Raw genomic sequence first — 23,814 nt, 5'->3', positions numbered from 1 at the left:
TATGTAACTATCCCAAAGATGGCTTTTGACTTGAAAATAAGCAGACTTTGCACTGAAGAACTTGACACATCTTTTTTCTCTCTTTTTCTTTTTCCCTTCTCAGCCTTTCCCTTCTCCCAGACCCTCCTTTTTCCTCCTCTTCTTCCTTTTCCTTCCCCACCTCCTCCTCTTCTCCTCTTCTTCTTCCTCCTCCCCTCCCCCCTTCCCCTTCTTTTTTCCTGTCTATAACTGAGAAAAAGATCACAATCTACTACCATTTATAGGAAATTAAAATTAAAATATGTTTAAACAAGGCAGCCTGGGTGGCTAAGCGGTTTAGCGTCGCCTTCAGCCAGGGTGTGATCCTGGAGACCCGGGACCAAGTCCCACCTCGGGCTCCCTGCATGGAGCCTGCTTCTCCCCCTGCCTGTCTCTCTCTGTCTCTCTCTGTGTCTCTCATGAATAAATAAATGCAATATTTTAAAAAATATGTTAAAACAAGAATAAAAAGATAATATTGTTAAAAGCGCTCCAAATTAATAAGCTTTTCACCAAGTTATTTGATCAGCACATTTCAAGCTTTAGTTAATCTACAAATTGCAGAGTAGATTATTCCACACTTTTCTAAGTGTTTCTTCTCCTATTGCCTACTGCAAGGAATGAATTATTTATATTTAGAAAAATAAAAGAAAAATATTGATATAGTTTTGTTATATTTATGTAACTTTGAGTTGATATTCTATACAGATAATTTGTAAGTACAAATGTACTGACATACTCTTTCTCAGAAGTTGCAGGTCATGAACTATGTTTTTCTTTTTTGTAACTCAGTGAATTAAGTAAGTGCCTCAACACAATGGATGCTCCATAAGAACTGGACAAATTTACCAATAAGTGAATAATGTCATGGGTATTTGGTTTGACATTAGTTGTAAGAAGATTAGCATTAACCCTCATAGTATCAATTAAAAGCCTTGTTATTTTTTAAAAAATTATTTATGAGAGAGAGAGAGAGAGAGAGAGAGGGAGGGAGGGAGGGAGGGAGGGAGAAGCAGAGACACAGGCAGAGGGAGAAGCAGGCTCCTTGCCAGGAACCGGATGTGGGACTCGATCCCAGGACTCCAGGATCACGCCCTGGGCCAAAGGTAGGCGCCAAACCGCTGAGCCATCCAGGGATCCCCAAAAGCCCTGTTATTTTTATGAAAAATTAAGTTCTTTAATTTAGCAATATATAAAGAATCAAAAGTCCTCTTCAGTGCTAGTTTTGAAAGCCCATTTATGTTAACAAGGACTTGACTTTTAATACTGTAGGAGTCAATTTTATGGGGAAAAATAAGTGTTCATTAGGTTAGTATATTCTTTTATTTCTAAATTACTGCCTTTTTTCTCTAGTACTATTTTGGAATATCATTCAAATTCCTCTTCAAGTTAATGGGTGGCCACTTGCAATAGAAAATCCTTTGGCCACCTCTGGAAGAGCTCTCAGCTTCTTTTTGATAGCATTTTTGAAAAGATTTATTCTTATTATTAGTTACTTTAATACAAAAGTCACCCACTCTTTCTCAACGAACTTTGATAAATATACCACTATGCTGCCCACCACCCTAATACTACTTCTGGTTTATGAGCAGTGAGATGGATGAGGGGGCAGAGGATATTTTCTAAGGGCATTAAGAGGAATCAGGAGATAAGGGTTCAGTGTTCCCAGGTCTTTGCTGGAACTTGGCCTGAGCTAACATTAGATTGGATAAGACTGTGCTTGTCCCTTCTCTGGTGATGGAAACACTGGCAAAGCTAAACAGACTTGAATCTGAGGCAGCCGTCACTACTGGGGGCCCTGCCCTCGGTTCAGTGATATTACCAACAAGCCAAGAGTTGGGGGGTAAAGGCAGATGAAAATGACTAGATATGGAGCCAGAAAGATAGTCTTTTCAAGGAGAAGATTCTTCTTATCAGATGAAATCTCAAGCAGAATGCCAACATGTAAAACAGAATCTGAGCTACTCTGATCTGATTCAAGTGAGGGGTTCAGAGATCACAGACTATCATCTTCTCTGAGAAATCTTCAGAGAACCACGGTGCTCTAGGAAGCAACTCTAACCCCAGGATATCTGAAATGAAGAGTTTAAAAAGGGCCTAGAGAGATTAGGTAAGTTTCCCAAGGCCATACAGTAAACCCAGATCCCTTCCATCCCAGGCCAAAAGGTCTTTCTCTCCACTGCCTCCCTCTTTCACAAAGAAACAAACAAAAAATGGGTTATATGGCCATATGCGTACGGCATACATGTTTATCTTATATGCAACATATGATAAGTTATCAAATGTAACAGTCCCTGAGATGTTTATACTAAGGCTATACCACTATTGTGTTTTAGATGCACTTAACTTTTTGATTTCCCAGATTCACAGATGGCGAGGAATTTTGTCTTAGGATGAGTCATACCTTGAGTCTCACCCATATCTGATTTAGATGCTATTTAGATGAGACTTTGGATTTCAGACTTTAGAGTTGATGCTTCAACAAAGCTTGGGGGAAGTAATGAATGAATTGGACTATGGAAAAACATGGATTTGGGGGGCCTTGGGCAAAATATTACAGATAAATATTTACTTTTCTCCTAAATTCATATGTTAAACAATGCCTCTCTATCCCTCTCCATATAATGATATTATGAAATGCGGTCTTTAATAGATACTTAGAGTTAGATGAGGTAATGAGGGTAGAGTCTCAGGATGATAAGTACCTTTATAGAAGTTACCAGAGAAAGAGAGCTTGCTTCCCTTCTCTGCCATATAACAACAAAATAACTTGATAGTCATCAACCCAGAAGAGAATTCTCACTAGATTCTGAGCAGCTGGCACCCTGATCTTGGACTCCCAGTTTCCATAACAATGAAATTTAAATTTCTGTTGTTTAAAGCCACCCAGTTTATGGCAACTTATCACAGCAGTCCCAACTAATACGTTTACATTATCAAATTCCATTTTCACAAGTAATATTATTTATATTTAAAAGATAGGAAAATTTACTTCAAAGATGTCATCTTACCATAACTAGGTTGCAAAGCTATATTTTTTAGTTAGGATTTGAACCTAAAGCAGTTTGTTCCAAGACCAAACTATGCCTTGATTTACTCTTCCCATACTCCTTGTTTATTACATTATTGTGTGTGTGGGGGGGGGAGTAAACATGCTTAGATTTCTTCTCAGGTTTTTCATAATTAAAATATAAGTATTGTGTATGCATAGTTATTGAGGTCCTTGTCTCTTCAGAGCACTTGGGGAAGAAAGAAATTACATGAAATGAATCTTTGAATTCTGTCTCCAAGAAATTTATAATACAGTTAGAAAAATAATACAAGAAAACCAAATATACAAGGCTCATAGATTTCTTTTCTGTGAAAGAAACACAGCAGAAGATTTACCATCTCAGTAAATTTTTAAAATATAGAATACAGTATTCTTAACTATAAGCACTCTGTTTTACATTATATTTCTAGGATTTATTCACCTTGTATAACTGAAACTTTGTAGCCATTGGCTACTACCTCCTTGTTTCCATTTCTCCCAGATCCTGGCAATTACCATTCTACTGTCTGTTTCTATGAGTATGATTATTTTATATTCTCATACAAGTGCTATCATGTAGTTTTGTCCTTCTGTGTCTGGTTTATTTCACTGAGCATAATGTCCTCTAGATTCATCTATGTTGCTACAAATGCTAGGATTTTTTCCCTTTAAATGCTGGATACTGTTTCCTCATATATATATATATATATATATATATATATATATATATATATTTCATATTTTCTTTATCCATTCATTTGTTGATGGACATATTGGTTATTTCTGTGTCTTGGCTACAGTGAATGTAAGAGTGTGGATATCTCTTTAAAATCCTGATTTGATGGGACGCCTGGGTGGCTCAGTGGTTGTGTCTGCCTTCGGCTCAGGATGTGTTCCTGGAGTCCTGAGAATGAGTCCCACATCAGACTCCCTGCATGGAGCCTGCTTCTCTCTATGCTTGTGTCTCTGCCTCTCTCTCTCTCTCTCTCTCTCTGTCTCTCATGAATAAATAAATAAAATCTTAAAAAAATAAAATCTTGATTTGAATCCCTTTGGATATAGACCCAGGATTAAGATTTCTGGACTATGTGATGGTTATATTTTTAGTTTCTTGAGGAACTTGCACATTAGTTTCCATAGTGGCTGCACAAATGCATATTTCCATTGATGTGTTCAAGGGCTCCCTTTTCTCTATATCCTGGCTAACTCTGCTTATTGGATTTCAGGATAATAGCCATCCTAGCAGGTGTGAGGTGTTATTTCATTGTGGTTTTGATTTGCATTTTCTGGTATTTAGTGACGTTCATGTATCTTCATATGCTTGTTGGCCATTTGTATGTCTTCTTTGGAGATGTGTCTATTCTAGCCTTTTGCCCATTTTTAAGTTGGGATATTGTTTTTAAGTTTTAAATTTTATTATTATTATTACTACTATTGAGTTGTTTGAGTTTCTTACATATTTTGGGTATTCACCCCCTATCAGATATATATTTTGCAAATACTCTCTCCCATTCCATGGTTTGCTTTTTAATTTTGTCATGTACTTATTTTACTGTGCAGAAGCTCTTTAGTTTGTTGTAAGTCCCACTTGATTATCTTTGCTTTTGTTGTTTGTGCTTTTGGTGTCATATCTGAAAAAATATTCATAAGACTGATGTCAGTGAGCTTTTATTATATGTTTTCTTGTAGGAGTTTTATGGTTTCAAGTCTGATATTTAAGTCCTTAATCCTTCTTCAGTTAATTTTGTGAGTGGTTTTCAGATAGGGGTCCAATTTAAAGGGAAAAACAGATGGGGGTCCAATTTAATTCTTGTGCTTAATTTAGATTCCTCATATAATATCTATCATTCGTTTCATTCATTAAGGGATGATAAAGATAGTGGAAAAGTATAATAGGAAACAATCTCAAAAAATCTCAGCAAAATACATTTTTAATTAAAATAAAGAATGTATCAAATTTACAGGGAGAAATCAAGTAAGTAATACCATAATGAAGTGATAAAGTAACATAACTAATAATGGCACATCTTTTTTTAAAAAAAAGATTTTATTTATTTATTTGTGAGAGATACAGAGAGAGAGAGGCAGTGACATAGGCAGAGCAGAAGCAGGCCCCCTGAAAGGAGCCCGATGCGAGACTCGATCCCAGGACCCCGGGATCACGTGGTAAGTGAAAGGCAGACACTTAACCACTGAGCCACCCAGGTGTCCCAACAATGGTATATGTTGATAGCATGTGCCTCCTGATATGGTGCATTGAAAATACAAAGTCACTGTTGTGGCATTGTAGTCAAATTTGTGTAACCTGGATTTAATCACAAGAAAATATCACACAAATCCAAATTCAACAAAATAACTGCCTGATATTTTTCAAAAAAGTAAAAGTCATAAAAGACAAAGACAGACTAAGAAATTGTTTCAGAATAAAGGAAACCAAAACAATATGACAACTAAGTTTGATGCTAGACGAGAAAGGTAACATTAGTAGAGTAGTTGTTAAAAGGTGAATACATCCTCTAGATTTGATATACTATTGTGTCAGTGTTTTTTTTAAGTTTCATATTCGTACTGATGTTTTGTAATTAACTTTTGAAAAAATAGAGTAGAAAAGTACACTGGAATTCTTTGAATTGATATTTCAGCATTCTCAATTCATCTGAAAATTTTTCAAAGATGCATCAACTCTAATCATCAGGGAAATGCCATTTAAAGCCACAATAAGGGGCTGCCCGGGTGGCTCAGCCGTTTAGCACCACCTTCAGCCCAGGGTGTGATCCTGGAAACCCGGGATCGAGTCCCACGTCAGGCTCCCTTCATGGAGCCTGCTTCTCCCTCTGCCTGTGTCTCTGACTCTCTCTCTCTCTCTATCTCTCGTGAGTAAATTAATAAAATCTTAAAAAAAATAAAGCCACAAAAAAAATCACCTTACAGCAGTCAGAATGACTAAAACTAAAAATGCAAGAAATAACAAGGGTTCACTAGGATATGGAAAAAAGGAACTCATGCACTGTTGGTGGGAAAGCAAAACTGGTGCAGCCACTGTGGAACACAATATAGAGTCTCCTCAAAAAATGAAAAATAGAATTACCATATGATCCATTAATTCCAGTATGGATATTTACTCAAAGATAACTAAAATGTTAATCCAAAAAAGGTTGGACCTAGAGGATATTATGCTAAGTGAAGTAAGTCAGTTAGAGAAACACAAATACTATATGGTTACATTCATACATGGAATTAAGAAAAAAATTAACAAACAATGAAAACAGTAGACAAACAAAAATACAGACTCTTAAATATAGAAAAAAAACCTGTATTTGCCAGAGGGGAGATGGGTGAAATAGATAACAGGGATTAAGAATACATTTATATTGATGAACACTGAGAAATGTAAAGACTTATTGAATCATTATATTGTACACCTGAAACTTACATAACTGTATGTTAATTATATTTCAATAAAGAAGAAAATATAATCACTGAAAAAGTTAAGAAAAAATAAGCCTAATATAATACAGGCTGAGTTGTAATGTATATGTTTTCTATACAGAAGAGAAAATAAATATACAGAAGTCATTTTGAAAAGTTTTAAAAAATGTGAGAGGATTTATGAGGGACCTTGAATAGAGAAAATATGGGAGTTGTTTCTTTTTATAAAAGGAAATATGTAAGTGGAAGCAGGACTATGTACAGAATATTTGTTTTGGTGAGGCTACAAATGTCATTAAAAGAGTAAATTATATTTTATGATGATAAATAAAGATAGCAGCAACCAAGTGACCACCTTAAACATTTTTAAATATAATTAGATAAATTGCTTCTAATACTTGGTATGGTAGAAAGTGAATGTAAGTGAATATATAACACTTTGTTATAAAATGTTTTCATAAATGATTAATATTTCTCATACTCAAAAAATAAATAACTAAAATCCACAAGGAAGAGGTGACAAACATAGAAAACAAATAGAAAAAATGAACCTACTACAAATGAATAATATAACTTCACTGAGGAAAGGAGGTGGAGGAGAATATGTAAGTTTGATCTTGTTTTAATTTTAGTTATGAAAGATACATATAACACTAATTTCTCTGACAGACCTAGTTAGAGATATAGTATCAGGAATAACATTCACCTTACAAGTATGTGCAGTGAAGATGAACATAATCTTGAATTGGTGGTTTGAAGAATCTGTGTTCCTTGTTTGCCTTACAGTACATGATCCTGGCAAATTTTTTGATGGATGTGAATACTGGTTTTCTCTTTTCTAAAATGTGATGAAGTAATAATAACCTTGGATTTGGGAATATCACCATCTCAATATACACTTTACATGTTTCTTATATAGCATTGTAAACTTAGACTTTTTTGCTGTCGTTTTGAGTCCTTGTGACTTTGAAAATGAGGATGATTATTATGAATCAGATGGAGATTTTTATTTTTTAGACTCAACAGAGCAAGTGTGAGACTGTATTTTAATGTACAGAGCTTTAGCGGGACCTGGGTGGCTCAGTCAGTTGAGCGACTGACTCTTCATGTTGGCTCAGGTCATGATCTCAGAGTTGTGAAATAAAGCTGTGAGTCAAGCACGGTGCTTAGCAGGAATCTGCTTGGGATTCTCTCTCCCAGTCTCTCTCTCTCTGGCCCTCCCCCCACCCCCACCCTTTGCTCATGTATTGCACATGCACTCTCTCTCTCTCTCAAATAAATAAAGGAATATTTTTAATAAATGGATGGAGCTTTACACAAACAAACTTTATGTCAGTTGTTTTTTAAGAATAAGCTTTCTGATTCTTAAATCAGGAAGCATTTTATATATATATATATATACACACATACATATATATATACACACACACATATATGTATATTTTTGTGATATTATTAAAATTTCCCAAGTTTGAATTTTATTAGAAAGAAGCCTTCTGGTTCAATCTTTCATCTTGGATAAATGGAACAACAAGTGCTATGTACAGAATATAAAGCAGTGATAAGTAAAAATAAAGTTCCTCCTAAAAATCAGTCCACCAAGTAGCATAGTGGAAAAAAATAAGATTCTCCAGGGCCTCGGAGAATACAAAGTAGCACCTTTGGTGATCCAAGAAACTGTGTGGCCTCAACAGAGCCCAACTGCCTTTCATGATGGCCAGAAGATCTTGATGCCCCAGGCAGCATATTATATATAATATATATATGCACTCCAGTTTTGGTCATAGTGCCTAGAGCATGATATGTATTCAGGTAATCACTGACTTCTATGAGGTATATATTAGAACGTGGTTTTATGTATTTCAAAGTGTAGAAATCATGTGGTGCACACACTTTTTAGCTTTAGCGAATGAATTGCACATTGAAATTATTATTATTACTTTGCAGTGTTTTGTTACTCAGAAAACTCTTAATGATTTTGCTTATAGCAGCAAGTCTCTGTGTACATACATCAGTAAATGTTGGCACATCAGAACACTAAAGTGAAATGACATTACTTAACATATTCTATTATACACTAGTGGATATAGGGTTTGTTGTGCCATTATCCTACTTTTAATTGTCAGAGTCACTCAAGTCTTGAAATTGAGACTATGTGGGTGAGAATTTATAAGCAGAAGTTAAATGAATATTCTTATAACTTAAATTTAACATACATAAGCACCTGATTATTAAGCTTACATATAAATGTCTCTTTTTAGCAGCAATTCTCAGGGAAAATAGCATTTGTAACACATCTAAGCTACAAATCACTTTAGTTTTAGAAAAAATAATAATATTTGTATGGATAATTTATTTTTACTTATAAAATAATTGCATACACTGTGGCTATATATGATCCTCTAGAGATAAAATACAGTTTTCCTTTCAGTGTTGTTTTTTTATTTGAGTGTGATTTGATACATGATAGACTTTTGTTTTAGGCTGGCTCATACTGAGTAAAACTGTATATGAATTATTCAACTACATATTTTTCAACATTCTTCTTGTTCCACAATATAAGGAACAAATTTACTTCCTGCAACAAATAATAACTAGGCTTAATATGCTTTCCTAGAAGAGTTTAGATATAGTTCTAACAAGTAAGCTTTTAACTTCTCTTTGAATAATCAAATGTTGCAGCTAGAAATCATGTCTCTGGAATGAAAATAATAATAGTATTTAATATAATTGAGATTATTTGCTAATTTTATGTTTTTCGTTTTCCCCGACCTAGTAACATCTGTGAAAAAGTGAAATGGCAGCTGTCAGGTATCTGTGATGCATGGATTCATCAAATAACTAAATATGTCTTAAAATAAACATGGAATTAGAGGTCCCACAAACTCAGGTTGAGAATGGAAGAGGGGATACCAGAGTGAAAAAGAGAAGATGGACAAAGAAAGATTGTGGAGAGAAATCTGCTAGAAAACAAATGAAAAGGTCCCATTCTGGAGAGGCAATGCTAGAAACAGACTCTTAACTATAAAGAACAACCTGAGGGTTGCCAGGGGGATGGGGGAAATAGGTGATGGGGATTAAGGGAGGGTACTTGTCGCAATGAGTACTGTGTATTGTATGGAAGTGTAGAATCACTATATTGTACACCTGAAACTAATATTACACTGCATGTTAACTGGAATTTAAAAACAAATTGAAAAAGAAAGAAAAGGAAAAAAAAAACATGGAATTATTTGATCTGATAGTTGCTTTCTTGTGTTCTTTGCAATTAGTGGTAAGTAAATTGCTATTAAGGAATTGAGCATTAACAATGTATCCAAATTATATATACAACCTTAGAATTTTCTGGATATTTGGATATAGTTCTGATTATTTATTTTAAATAATATAATTATAGTATCTCAAGATATACAAAGTGAGCAAAATAACTGTCCCTAGGATTTCAAATAAAAATCTTGGCTAGCATCAAAGCCTTCAAACTATTCCAGAAAGTCTGCACATTCTGCTGTTCTGACTTCATTAGTAATATACATTTATAAGACTTGTCAATTGATAATATATCTGATTTCCAATACTGTGAATCATTTTCAGATGAAATAAAAGTAATGTGAACTTTAGTGTATAATTGATTTAGAAAATCTGCATTCTAGTTTTACAGGAAATGAGCAACTTTGCTTTCACGTTTTAAGTAAAATTCATACATGCACATTATTAAACTAACCAAATGATGATTCTGAAAACAGAAAATAATAAGTCAGAATAAGATGCAAAAAAAGAGAAAAGTATATTAGGCCACCTGGGTGGCTCAGTTAAGCATCTAACTCTTGATTTTGGCTCAGGTCATGATCACAGGGTTGTGAGATGGAGCCCCATGTCAAGATCTAGGCTCCACATGGAGTCTGCTTGTCCCACTCCTCATCCCGCTTGCATGCCTGTCCCATCTCTAAAATAAATAAAATCTTAAAAAAAAGGAGAAAGAAAAGCATAAACCAGTTTTACTTGTAAGAGTTTATTAAAAGTCTTAAATTATTATTAACTATTTGAAAGCAATAGCATATTAAAATCATAACACCATAATTATATTACTGGGAATGTAGACTAAGATGTTAGAAAAAGGAGCTTCTAAAAAAAAAGTGGGTCAGCAATGACAGATATTATTTATCTCTCATATAATAGTAAAAAATAAGCATCTAGCTGATGAAATAGTTCTGCCATCCTTAACATGTGGATTCCAAGGATATCCCAATCATAAAAATAAAAAATAAAAAATCTAGAATAAAGGAAATGACCCAGAAGTTTGTCACATCACTTCTACTGACATATTTTGTCTTAAGCCATATGGGCAAAATGAGCTGCAAGGGAAATTAGGAAATGCTTTCATCATCTGAGGAACCATAATCTTTCCAGAGAGAGAAAGAGGAGAATGAACACAGGAACATAGGTAATAATCACTGCTATGGTGACCTCTGCTATTGTTCACTTGAGAGCACCCATGGTATTATTCTTCCCGCAAAAAGAATATGCATTTATTTTTCAAGGAAGAAAATTAACAGTACTATCAGTTATCACATCTGGCTGACTGTAAAGGAACTGTAAAGGAGTTGATGCAAAGTCCTTTCTCTTATGTCTTGTCATGGTTCAGTACACCCTGGTGTTGTATTAACTGAAAGAAAAGTTATTCTCCTTTCCCTACTCCCACCAAGCACCTATTACATAATGTGGGATTGAAAGAAGAAAATTATATTTACTCTATGCAGAGCATAAACAATGAAACTCATATTAATCAGTTGTCTTTATCTACCACAGGGAAAGGTTTACAAAGTCTTCTTGCCCTGGTAATGGGATAAATTCCTTGTTTAGCCTGTTTGACAGCCCAGTATTCAGCTCTATTCGAGTCGTTTCTTTCTCACTGTTTTTCATGGCCCCAGCATTAATATTGTGTCCTTTTGTCCCTTGGTATTGTCATTCACAGACTAAACTACAGAGCTTTCTTTTTATTTATTTATTTTTTTAAATTGAAATTCAATTAGCCAACATATAGTACATCATTTGTTTCAGATGTAGTGTTCAATAATTTATCAGTTGCATATAACACCCAGTGCTCATCACATCATCTGCCCTCCTTAATGCCCATCACCTCGTTACCTCATCCCCCACCAACCTCCCCTCTAGCAAGCCTTAGTTTGTTTCCCAGAGCTAAGAGCCTCTCATAGTTTGTCTCCATCTTTGATTTCTTCCTATTCAGTTTTCCCTCCCTTCCCCTAAGATCCTCTGTGCTTTTTCTTATATTTCCCATATGAGTAAAACCGTATGATAATTGACTTTCTCTGATTGACTTATTTCACTCAGCATAATACCCTCCAGTTCTATCCATGTCGATGTAAATGGTAAGTATTCATCCTTTCTAATGGCTAAGTAATATTCCATTGTATGTATATACCACATCTTCTTTATCCATTCATTTGTCAATGGACATCTTGTCTCTTTCCACAGTTTGGCTATTGTGGACATTCCTGCTATGAACATAGGGGTGCAGGTGCCCCTTCATATCACTACATTTGTATATTTGGGTTAAATAGTAGTAGTGCAAATGCTAGAGTAGCTCTATTTTCAACTTCTTGAGGAACCTCCATACTGTTTTCCAGCGTGGCTGTATCAACTTGCATTCCCATCAACAGTGTTAGAGGGTTCTCCTTTTTTTGCATCCTCTCCAACATTTGTTGTTTCCTGATTTGTTAATTTTAGCCACTCTGACTGGTGTGAGGTGATATCTCGTTGTGGTTTTAATTTGTATTTCCCCAATGCCAAGTGATGTTGAGCATATTTTCGTGTGTCTGTTGGTCATTTGTATGCCTTCTTTGCAGAAATGTCTGTTCATGTTGTCTGCTCATTTTTTGACCGTATTTTTTGGTTTTTGGGTTTTGAGTTTGAGAAGTTCTTTATAGATCTTGGATACTAGCCCTTTAACTGATATATCATTTGCAAACATCTTCTACCATTCCATAGGTTACCTTTTAGTTTTGTTGACTGTTTCCTTGGCTGTGCAGCCAAAGAAACAGCCAACTTTTAACTTGATGAAATCCCAATAGTTCATTTTGTTCCCTTGCCTTTAGAGACATGTCTAGAAAGAAGTTGTGATGGCTGAGGTTGAAGAGGTTTCTGCCTGTGTTCTCCTCTAGGATTTTGATGGATTCCTGTCTCACATTTAGGTCTTTCATCCATTTTGAGTTTATCTTTCTGTATGGTATAAGAGAATGATTAGGTTTCATTTTTCTGCATGAGGCTGTCTAATTTTCCCAGCACCATTTATTGAAGAGGCCATCCTTTTTCCACTGGAAAAACTACAGAGCTTTCAGAGGCAGCTTCCTAATGGGAGAAGTTTGGTGATGTGAAAATTGCTTTGGAAATTGAATTTATGTAGGCCAAACTTGTGATTTCTTTGAAACAAAATTCTCTGTAAAAACCTACAAGATTCAGAAACTATCAATAAATTCTATATGAAAGTAATGTATGTAATGTTTTATTTCCCAGTAGTTGTTTATAAAGTTGTCAAATAATGTGGTAGCTTTAAAGCATGTCCCTATGTCTCTTGGAGAAATGGGGAAAAGTTAGTTATATTTTCATAAGGCTTTAAAAATGCTATGTAAAATACTTAGTTTTCATGAAGGAAGTAAATATTTCTTTTCCTTGAGCTCATATGTAGAAAGTCTCAGAATACTCACAATAAATAAATGTAAGATGACTGGGATTGAAAAAGAGAATAGGAAGTAAGCTAATTAGTGATACAAGAATTAGATGGCTTAGTATTAGGATGATGATATACAACCTTTTTATAAGAGAATTAAAGCCAGGTCAGAAAAGAGATGAAAAATTCGCTAGGATTTCCACAATTCATAAAAAGCTCTCCTAATTCTTAGTAGAATTACTCTGCAATTCTATAACCATTCTATAAATTTTAATAAACCAAACGTATTTCTTATATTGTCCAAAAATCATCAAATTTTATTGAGCTGATATGTACTAAAAGTTGATGAAGATTGCATTGTTTTATGTGATGGTATTTTCAGTTTTTATTGCCATTCCTAAAATTGTATTTAAAGGAAATTATGTTCATATTTCTATATAGACAGAAATTGTGAAATAGTACATGAGCACACTGATTTGAGCAACCTTGAATTGGGTTCTATGAAAAGTGAAGCAGTAAAGTGTATTGAATACATTTTTTATTCACTCTATTGAAATGAATCTCTCACAAGTATATTGCATTTAAGTCTCTGCAGTAGGAAAAGTAACCTGAAATACAGCATTCAAGTAGGTATAGATAAGCTCCATTTTGTAAAACTTCTATTTCAGGATCAGTTAAAAACAGTAGAAATTGTTATGGATTTTACTAATGCTAGCACAAACCACTAATGAGAAGCCAGTCAGTAGAATTGTTTGGAAAGAAGAGAACTATAAATCACAAATTAATCTTATCAGAAATTTTAAGATAAAGAAATGAGGGAAAGAGCAATGTTACCTTCCAGTACAATTGCACATAAATTGGTTGCATTCATTAACACAAAAGAAAATGATTTGTAATGGTTGTATATTATTTCTTTATATTTAATGATTGAGGTTCTGTTCCATGACCTGGTGGGGGTTTTCTTACAAATATTTCAGACAACATTGTTGTGTTACTTTATACAGTATTCCTAAATTTCTTTGGTAAGTTTTAAAACATAGATGGATTTTGAAATACTTTAAGAAAACAACTAGATAATATGTAAATAACAAGCATGAGACATAAATCTGATGTTAGCTTTAAAAAAATACTTTATTTATTCATGAGAGACAGAGAGAGACAGAGAGAGAGAGAGAGAGAGACAGAGGGAGAAGCAGACTCCATGCAGGGAGCCCGACGTGGGACTCGATCCCAGGTCTCCAGGATCAGGCCCTGGGCTGAAGGCGGCGCTAAACCGCTGAGCCACAGGGGCTGCCCTGATGTGAGCCTTTTAATTGTAATTTTCTTTTAGATTTTGTTCAATGATGGACAAAATTCTACTCATAAGGTTGAAATAGTTGCAAGTAACATTGTCAGTCTAGTAAATATTTCAGCTATAATAGTAGCAATAATACATTCAACACCAAGGAAATGTTCTTCCTTAGAAATTTAACTTTCCAGCCATATTTTAAGGGTGTAGCAAAAAAACATATACGGTATATATCTCCCAAATATATTTAATGATTTCATATGTAATAATTCTCTAAGAGGAGAATGGAGAAGAATGAAGGCTGTCCTTTGTTACAACAATATAGGTGATTGTCACAGTGCAATGGTGGCATCTATTGGCATGTGGTATATATGACATGAAATTGCCTGGATTTTTTCCAAGTCTTGCTTTCCTAGAGCATTTCATGTCTAAATGCTGAGAAGATTTGTTTCAATTAGCAGTTTCAGTTTGTGATGAATGAATTTAAAGCCAATGCTAAAAACAATCAAGAAGATTTTTATTTTTTACCATTGGTCATAAAGAAGAATTGGAAGAAAAAACAAAGTCAATATTTATTTCATGACACTTCCTTATTTGTCACTGTGCTCCAAGCTTATTCAGACATGGCATACTAAAGTGTATCAAATGAAGATCCGAAAGTCTACTATAGATGATAATGGATAGATAGGTAGATAGATAAGTATGTAGAAACAGATACACCAGATAGATATAACAAGCATTGAGCTGAAAAGATTATGGTTGTAGGAACTTTATAACTTAGTGATAAAGGTGTATTAAATAGAGGATCATAGAAATATGTGGTTACTCAGAATGACAATAAGTTAAGAAAAATAATTCTGTGAAAAAAATAATTCAAGAAAGTAGTGTCAGGATAGTGCAGATGTACTAGAGATTACAAGATTCTATAAGCATTATTCCAAATCAAAGTAACTTTTTTCTGTTCCTTTTTATTATATAACAGAAATGGTTAATTGATTCATATTTTTCCACCTAGCAATTTAATTCAATAAATTACTGAATTTTGCAGTAAGTGCACTTAATTACAGCAGAGATGCCTTATTGTGGTTACTTTGGTGTACTTACTGAGAGCCACATGGAATGGCTACATTAAGGGTGCTTGTATCTCTGCATTCAACACTCCAAAGCTGAGTCACTTTAGGACAATGTCCCATTCTAAGAACTCTTGCCCTAAATGGACTCTGTTTCTTCTGAAGTACCTTTATTAACTCTTCATTTTTCCTTTTTTTTTTTTAATCCAGAATCCAAAAGGCAATCTCTTACTCCAGGAACACAGAGAGCCCTCTATATGCCCTGACAAAACATGTCTCTTGAGGTATGTAAAAACAGAGTACTGTGTTACAGTTATGGTTGGTTGTGGGCATGTGTATTAATCTTTTTTTTTAAATCTGTGTCTTATCATATTTTAACATTAAAATAAAAACAAAATAAAATCACCTTTCACTTTAGGGAAAGACTGTTCCTCGCTGGCTACCCAATTAGCCAACTCTTAAACATAGCAAGGAACTCACAAAACATGTCTGATATGCAGACTAACCAAAAAAGAGCCATATTTCTCTCTGGCCTGTGTACCCCAGGATACAATATTCATCTGTTTAATCACCCCAGGGCCACATACTAATAAACTTAGGGACCTAGAGCATAGAGCCTGCTGAAATTATTCAAACAAACCAATCCGAAACTGTTTACCCTGCCCTGTCTTACCTTTCCTGTGTAAACTAATAAAGGCTCTGGCTTAAACCTATTGCTCCACTGTTTCTGCTTCCTGACCCAAACCTAGGGTTCCTCCTGAGACTCTACAGGGTGAGCTGTGCCTCTGGTTTCTAGGGGAACTGTAATTAACATTGACATTTTCTTTCAGTGCATTAACCTCTTTATGTTATTATTCCATAACCCTCTAAATTAAGAACCAGACACAAAAGAGCAAATTTTAGAGAAAAGGATATAGAGAAAATCAGTTATTTGGCCCTTATATTGCATTAAATGAACTTAATGAAATATGTCCTTGTATCAAACAAACAAACAAACAAACAAAAAAAGAACTTTGACTTTTGCCAGAGAGCTCCTTTTCTCACAAACAGAAAGCTTTGGACTATTATTTGTATAAAAAATAAATTTACTTATTTGTACAAATACTGCAAATAATTCTGCCAGTTTGGAGACATTGAAGTGTGGAGCCTGGATCATTCTTCCTGGCTATCAACAATCGTCAAGTTCCATACACAATTGTTCAATTCTCCTCCAATCTGAGTAAACACTACTCATTTCATTGCTAATAGAGCACAATGGTGATACAGCTGATAGACCACAATGTATAAAAAGAAAGCTTTATGCTGTCATATGATAGATGAAAAAGATTTGTATTGCATCATTGTTAAAATTTGCTCTAAAAGTAAGAAGGTGTAAAATTTTGAGTAGGTATTAAGTAACTCAAAGGTTTTTTGACAAAAAAAAAGGTTTTTTGACAATCTTGATAAAAAATATGGAAGTTCCATGATAACACAAAGTATGCATAAACAACTGAGAATCTAGTTGACTGATTTCACCCAACTACTTCAAGATCTGGAGACCTACTATTGTACCTAGTTACTTTAAAAATGGTGTTTTTTTTTAATTCTGTTATTTTCTCTATGAAGCTAAAAGTTCTTGGATACAGAGTCATACTGGACTGCTGAAGTTATTCAAACAAACCAATCCTAAACTGTTTACCCTGCCCTGTCCTGATAATAAATAGTTTATCATTGGTGACCTAAAGAATGATCTGGGGAATGCTGGAGGCAAAGGCCAGACTGGAGCAGAATCAGAGAGAGTGGGAAGAAGTAAGTAGGAAACAAAGGTAGAGAATATGGACAACTTTTTGGAAAGGTTTTACTCTACGGTGGAGGTAAAGAGAATTAAGAAGACATTTGTGTTTATTTTTAGATATTTGTAAAAATCAGTGAAGACCTAAGCAGGGTCTGTATCCCTATGTAGGAATGTCCAAAGTCATGATCAGCATGTACATGCACACATGTACACACACACACACACACACACACACACACACAGGAATAGAAGTATCATTATCTTGTTTTTGCAGAAAGAAACCAACACATAGACAAGTAAGTGATTTGCCAAAGATTACAAAGATACATAATTGAAGAATGAAAGTCCAAATAGTACATTCTTGTTACCAAAATGAGTACCCTTTCTGTTGTACAAAACTCTTTCTGCTTTGGGATTTAGAGGAGAAAAACCTCAGACCAGGTTGAAACATATTATGTATAACGAATGGCTTGAGACAGATCTGTAAAGAGGATGAGGGAGATTTTTTGAAGCTTTTGTGAGCCTTGAAAGTGGCTTAAAAGTGACAGTGATACCTAAGAAAGATTTGCACATGTGAAAGAGATATTGATAGTGAAATGGCCTGGGGACTATTCCAGTAGACCATAAAATAAAGGCATAAAGATCATACTCGTTGTATAATCACAGGCATAGAGAAGAGGGAATGAATTCCAGAAAATGAATCATCTTCCCAGAGACATGAGGGCTTGGGGGCAGAAAAAAAGTCTAATATTCAGTTCCAAAATATGAAACTTGGGGACTTAGCAAATATATTATCAGGAGCAAAAACAGAGTTGGTTTGGGTCAAAAGAAAAAAAAGTGGGATTTTCTTTTTATCAATAGTGGGATTTTCTTAAATATAGTTTCATATGGACAACTATTGGACATAACATGGACAACTATTTTTAAAACATGGGAATGGAACTCAGGCGAGGGATCCTCCTAATGGTAAATTCAGCTTTAGATGTCATCTGCATAGAATTGATATCCATTAGTTAATCCAGAAATATTTCATCACCTACTCTCCTCTGAGGCCCAAGTTAGGTGTTGCAAGTGTAGGATTGAAAGAGAGACCTAATCTGCTCTCAGGAATTTTGCTGCAAAATTAAAAAAATATAAATACATAAACAATTAAAATACATTGTGGTAATTGCTAAGACAGGTAGATATTGTATTACCATATGTGAGAGATCCTCATCTAGATTTGGAGATGGATGCCAGGGAAAGCTTTCAGAGTATATAGAATTTTCATGAGAGAAATAAAAATGTGCATCTGTAAATAATGGAAAGAGAATGATAGAAGGGAGGCAAGCCAATATATAGACTTTTTTTTTGGGGGGGGCAGTAAGCACTGTGAAATAGTGATTTAAGAGATGTTTGACAATTACTACCCAAAGCTTTTAAACTAGAAGAGTGCATGAGACTTATAACTGAGTAGCTCCTCTCAGACAGAGGGAAGGCAGCTCTCTGAACATAAATTAAAGAATACATGTCTGTTTAGGAAGTAGAGACAGGAAACAGGCCTGGCACCTTCAAAAATAAGAAAGGTAAAGCACAATAGAGAAAAATATAAAGGTTTGGCATGAAGGCAGATAAATCTCTTATACTGATCAAAATCTAACAGACCAAGATAAAACTAGTCCCCAGACCCTGAACATTGAACCAGTGTAAACACAGAGAACAGTTAGTGAACAGCAAGCATTAAACCTCGGAAGAAATTTCAGACGTGTGTCATCCTGTTTTTGTTTTGTTTTGTTTTGTTTTCTGGTGGCCCTTCAATTGCATAATTTTCCATTAGGTTGGACAAACACATCTGGCCCCTTTTCAAGGGACAGGAGTCACCTAGATAAATGCTCTGTTGTACAAATAATGCCACCTTCTCCCTCTCCTCTTGCTTATGTCCATAGTGTCTCAGACTCAAACAAGTGTTAATTTAAAATGTCTACAATCTGCTCACAGTCAAAAGACCTATGTTTAGAACCAGAAAGAAACGACTTGTCAATCCATGAGAGACCTCATGCTTTCAAGTATCATGCAGTGTTTGTCGTTCTGTGACTAGCTTATTTCACTTAGCATAATGTCCTCTAGGGTCACTGATGTTGCAAATGGTAGGATTTCCTTTTTAAGGCCGAGTAATATTCTATTGTATGCCTATTATATTTATCTGTTGATGGATATTTTGGTTGTTTCCATATCTTGGCTATTGTGAATAGCGGTGCAATGAACAGGGAATGGAAATATCTCTTTGAGATTCTGATTTCAATTTTTTTGGATATATATCCAAATACATACTGGGATTACTGGATCATTTAGCGATTCTTTTTTTTTTTTAAGAGGGAGGGGGTGGAGAGGAGTGGAGGGAGAGAATCTTAAGGAGGCTACACACCCAGCACATGAGCCTGATGCAGGGCTTGATCTCACCACCCTGAGATCATGACCTCAGCTGAAATAAAAAGTTGGACACTTAACCAACTGAGCTACCCAGGCAATCCTATAATCTTGTTAAAAAATATATCATGCCAGTCTTCTTGGAAATTTGGAATATGCTTTTTCATTTCTTTGAGAATAAAGTGGAAGTTCTTTTAACAGCATATATCTTTCTACAAGATCATAACTTCCTCCTCTTTCTAATCTGACTCAAACATGGTCCCACTTCAGAGCATTTTTTCATTGTCCTTTATGACAGGTGTACTCCTCACCTAAATTTCATCATACTTCAGGCTATTGCTTAAATGTCATCTTCCCTACAGGGCCAGTACACACACACACACACACACACACACACACACACACACACTCTTCCATTAGCTTTCACCACTTTATTGCCCTTCTTCCTATGTACTAGTTACATCAAATATATCACTTATTTAGCTTTTTTTGTCTTTCCTGTGAAAAGTAGGCTCTGTATGGAATAGGATTTTTGGTTTTGGTTATTGATATATCCTCACTGCCAGAAGAGTGTTGGACACATAGAAAGTACTCCGTAAATACTCATTGAATTATAAATGTTGGGGATCCCTGGGTGGCTCAGCGGTTTAGTGACTGCCTTTGGCCCAGGGCATGATCCCCGGAGTCCCGGGATCAAGTCCCACATCGGGCTCCCCGCCTGGAGCCTCCTTCTCCCTCTGCCTGTGTCTCTGCCTCTCTCTCTGTCTCTGTCTCTGTGTGTCTGTCTCTCATGAATAAATAAATAAAATCTTTAAAAAAATAATTATAAATGTCACATAAAAATTTTATATATATTATATTATTTAATATCTATTATATTTTATCATATTTATATAGTATATATTTTATATGTTTATATTATATATATTAAACTTCATAATTACACTTGGCACATTAAAATGTTTACAAGTGACATGAATTGAACTGTGGTTCAGAATTGCCTGTGCTATTTATATTGTCCTCTCCTTTCCTCTTCTAAGCTCTCTTGCGCCACTCACTCTTGTTCTCCCTGTCTCCCACTATGGATACTAATCTTTAACTTTACTCCTTTAGTAGTCATGAGAACTAAAAGGCTTTACCTGCTCCAATATATTTCTTCTCCCCTGTCTTCTTTTTTAAAAAGACTTTATGTATGTATGTATGTATGTATGTATGTATTTATGGAAGAGAGACCGGGAGAAAGAGACAGAGAGCAGAGTGAAAGAGGGCATGAGCAGAGATAAGGGGCAGAGAGACGGGGAGAAGCAGACTCTCTGCTGAGCAGGGAGCCCAATGTGGTGCTTGATCCCAGGACCCTAGGATCATGACCTGAGCCAAAGGTAGATGCTTAACTGACTGAGCCATCCAGGTGCCCCATTTCCCTCTCCTCTTGACTATATTCTTAGTTGTGACAACTGCTGTTACAGGCTATTGTGATATGGAATTAGGAAGACCAAATAAACATATAGGAGAATGAGAGACATTAGATTAATTCCATAACTTAACTTGTTCTTTTAATACTTAGTTTAAGCTGAGCAGTATTTTTTATTTTCATACCAGCATTTTAAGGCATATCTAAGGGGCAAGTAGTCTGTAATTTACAAATGTCATCATGAATGATTAATACTCAAGAAACACATGTAAGAATACATTCAAAATATATCCTATTTTCTGTATTTGTAAGACAAACTCTACAAAAAAGTATCGACAAATATATATATAATATGAATATTTGATTATTCTTTAATAAAGTATTTGATATTATCTAAATACATCAATATTAATAAATACATTTTTCCACATTAACTGTCTTCCTTTAGAGACAATAACTCAAAATGTTACACTAAATGTATAGAGGTATACTTCTTAATAAATTACAAATTAATTTTTAACTTTTTAATGTAACTGTTTTCAATCCTACATGGCATTGATAAAGTTATGGCTTTTTTACTAAAAATAAAAAGCAAATATGGTTGAAAAAGACAGTTGCTTACCTGGGAGTGTCCAAAAACTATGTATACAGATATCTCTGTGAATTCTTCTCTTGAACTTTCATACTTCTAACATATTTCTTGATATTGAGTTAAAGACACAGGAAGTCTCCCAGAAGTTTACTAAGCCTACCTTCATTTCCCTTTTGATCAACTGTTTGTATATTTAGTACAAGCACAAAAAGATATAAAATGTTATGAAAATTTAACTTTCATAAAATAGATGGTCTATGGAAAATGTGCCATACCTATAAATGTGGATATTTTTACTCATATGTAAGTCTGTGTGATTTAGCATATGTGTTTACAGTTGAGAACAAGTCATAACTTTTCTTTTTTTTTTCAGAGTAGTTCTTTTTCTCATAATATTAAGAATTATATTTTGTGGTTCTCATGAGTAATGCCATTAAGATAAACACTCAGATAGAAATATTTATAGCATCTGATTACAGGTAATATCTGTTTATCTGCCTAATATATTAGAAACTCGTTGTGATTTTTTTGTCCTAGGAAGGGAGTGGAATAGAGATAATATCTTTTCAAATCCATAGCTTTCCTGCTTGTAAAGGTATCACAGGGGATCATCTTGAATATGTGTTACTAATCAGAAAATTATAAAACCTGGAAGAAAAATATAATATTTCCTGCTTTATTCACATAGAGAAAAACAATACCTATATTTATTTTTACAGCTTTAGCATTCTATAGCATAATGACCATAATAACATAATAACATAGGTTATAATGGCATAATAACAACTGAGGCATTTTAACAAATGAGTGTTTAGTATGTCAGATAAAGATTCCTATATTTTACCAATGATTTCAAAATTAAAATTTTCATTGTGTGCAGTACCACAAAAGCTTAAAAATTATGAAAACTAATAAATGCTAAGAAATCTACCTTCTGAATATGACAGTTTGGCCTTCACTAACATGTATCTTATTTGGTTAAGTTATGTAATCATTCTGAGTCTTGTAATTGCTTCATCTGTAAAATATAGCAACTTTCATCTTTGTGTTGGCCACTAATATTTTAATCACAAGTAGCAGGCCACAGTACAAAATATCTCAGGAAAACAAAGGAGATGTTGATATTTGTAAGTGGAAACTACAATAAGAGAAGCTGGTTTCATGCAATAGCTGAATTCATATGTTCAAATGTCACTAGTTATCTGTCTCTTTTACTTTTATTGATCACTGTTATTTTTATTCTTAAATAGACTTTCTCCATGCAGCAGTGAATATTGATTCTGGGAATTCCAAACATACTTAAACTATCCTTAAAACTAATTAGTGATACATCCTGAAATTGTTAGATATATAGACCTATGTATGTGTATATACACATATCTCGTGCCAAAGTTTGGGTCAATTCCAGAAAAACAAACAAGCTACACTGATTTTTGGGTCATATGTCAAATGTATACATTTTGTATAATACAGTACATTGAGTAGGAAGCCTATGTTAGCACCATAGTTTTCATAGAGAAATTAAAAATAAAAGGAAGAAAAGTTCTATTTGTGTGTGTGTGTATATATAGTATATATACTATATATATTTATATATATTACTAAGGATAAAATCCAAATTTTTACTTGTGTCTCTTTAACTAAAACTCTTAGACATGGAGATTATCCTTTTAAAAGAGGTACCATTATTATTATTTTCATCTTTTTTCTATAGTGCTGAATAAATAAAAATAGCATCGTTTCAGTTATGTAGTAAATAAAATCACAATGTGAATGCCCAAACCATTTGACCTTTAATCATGCCTTTAAAAAATTGCCTTCTAAAAATATAATCATCAGTCATAATATTAGTTTTATGCATTAATATATGTGTATATTTCTTTAGTCCAATAATCCAAACAATCGATTATGCTTGTGAGTATAATTTTTAAATCATATGGTATATATTCTCCTATAATATTATTAGAATTCAATAAATCCAACTATATCCAATGTCACTATAATATAGTACATTATTTTTTTGCCTCATTACAGCTGTTTGTTTTTTCTTAACTTAACCCATGAGAAAAAAGTCTCAGAAGGTAGTTCTCAATCACATAGCAGTGTTTTT

At 34.3% G+C, this 23,814-nt stretch overlaps 1 long non-coding RNA gene across 5 annotated transcripts in view; it reads left to right on the top strand.

Moving 5' to 3' along the window:
• Window positions 1-23,814, top strand: part of LOC140603729 (uncharacterized) — a 208,132-nt gene that overhangs the window by 135,266 nt on the left and 49,052 nt on the right. For 4 of the 5 annotated variants that reach the window (XR_012006709.1, XR_012006705.1, XR_012006706.1 and 1 more), the window contains exons 6-7: window positions 9,255-9,289; window positions 15,732-15,805. This is a non-coding gene — a long non-coding RNA (uncharacterized lncRNA). The remainder of the gene's footprint in view (window positions 1-9,254; window positions 9,290-15,731; window positions 15,806-23,814) is intronic. The other variant, XR_012006708.1, reaches the window with a different exon arrangement.

This window comes from Canis lupus, chromosome 14, assembly GCF_048164855.1.
Source record: "Canis lupus baileyi chromosome 14, mCanLup2.hap1, whole genome shotgun sequence".
In the NCBI taxonomy this organism is placed as follows: domain Eukaryota; kingdom Metazoa; phylum Chordata; class Mammalia; order Carnivora; family Canidae; genus Canis; species Canis lupus.
Note: the sequence above shows the minus strand (reverse complement) of the source record. Positions and strands in the feature narration are given on the sequence as shown.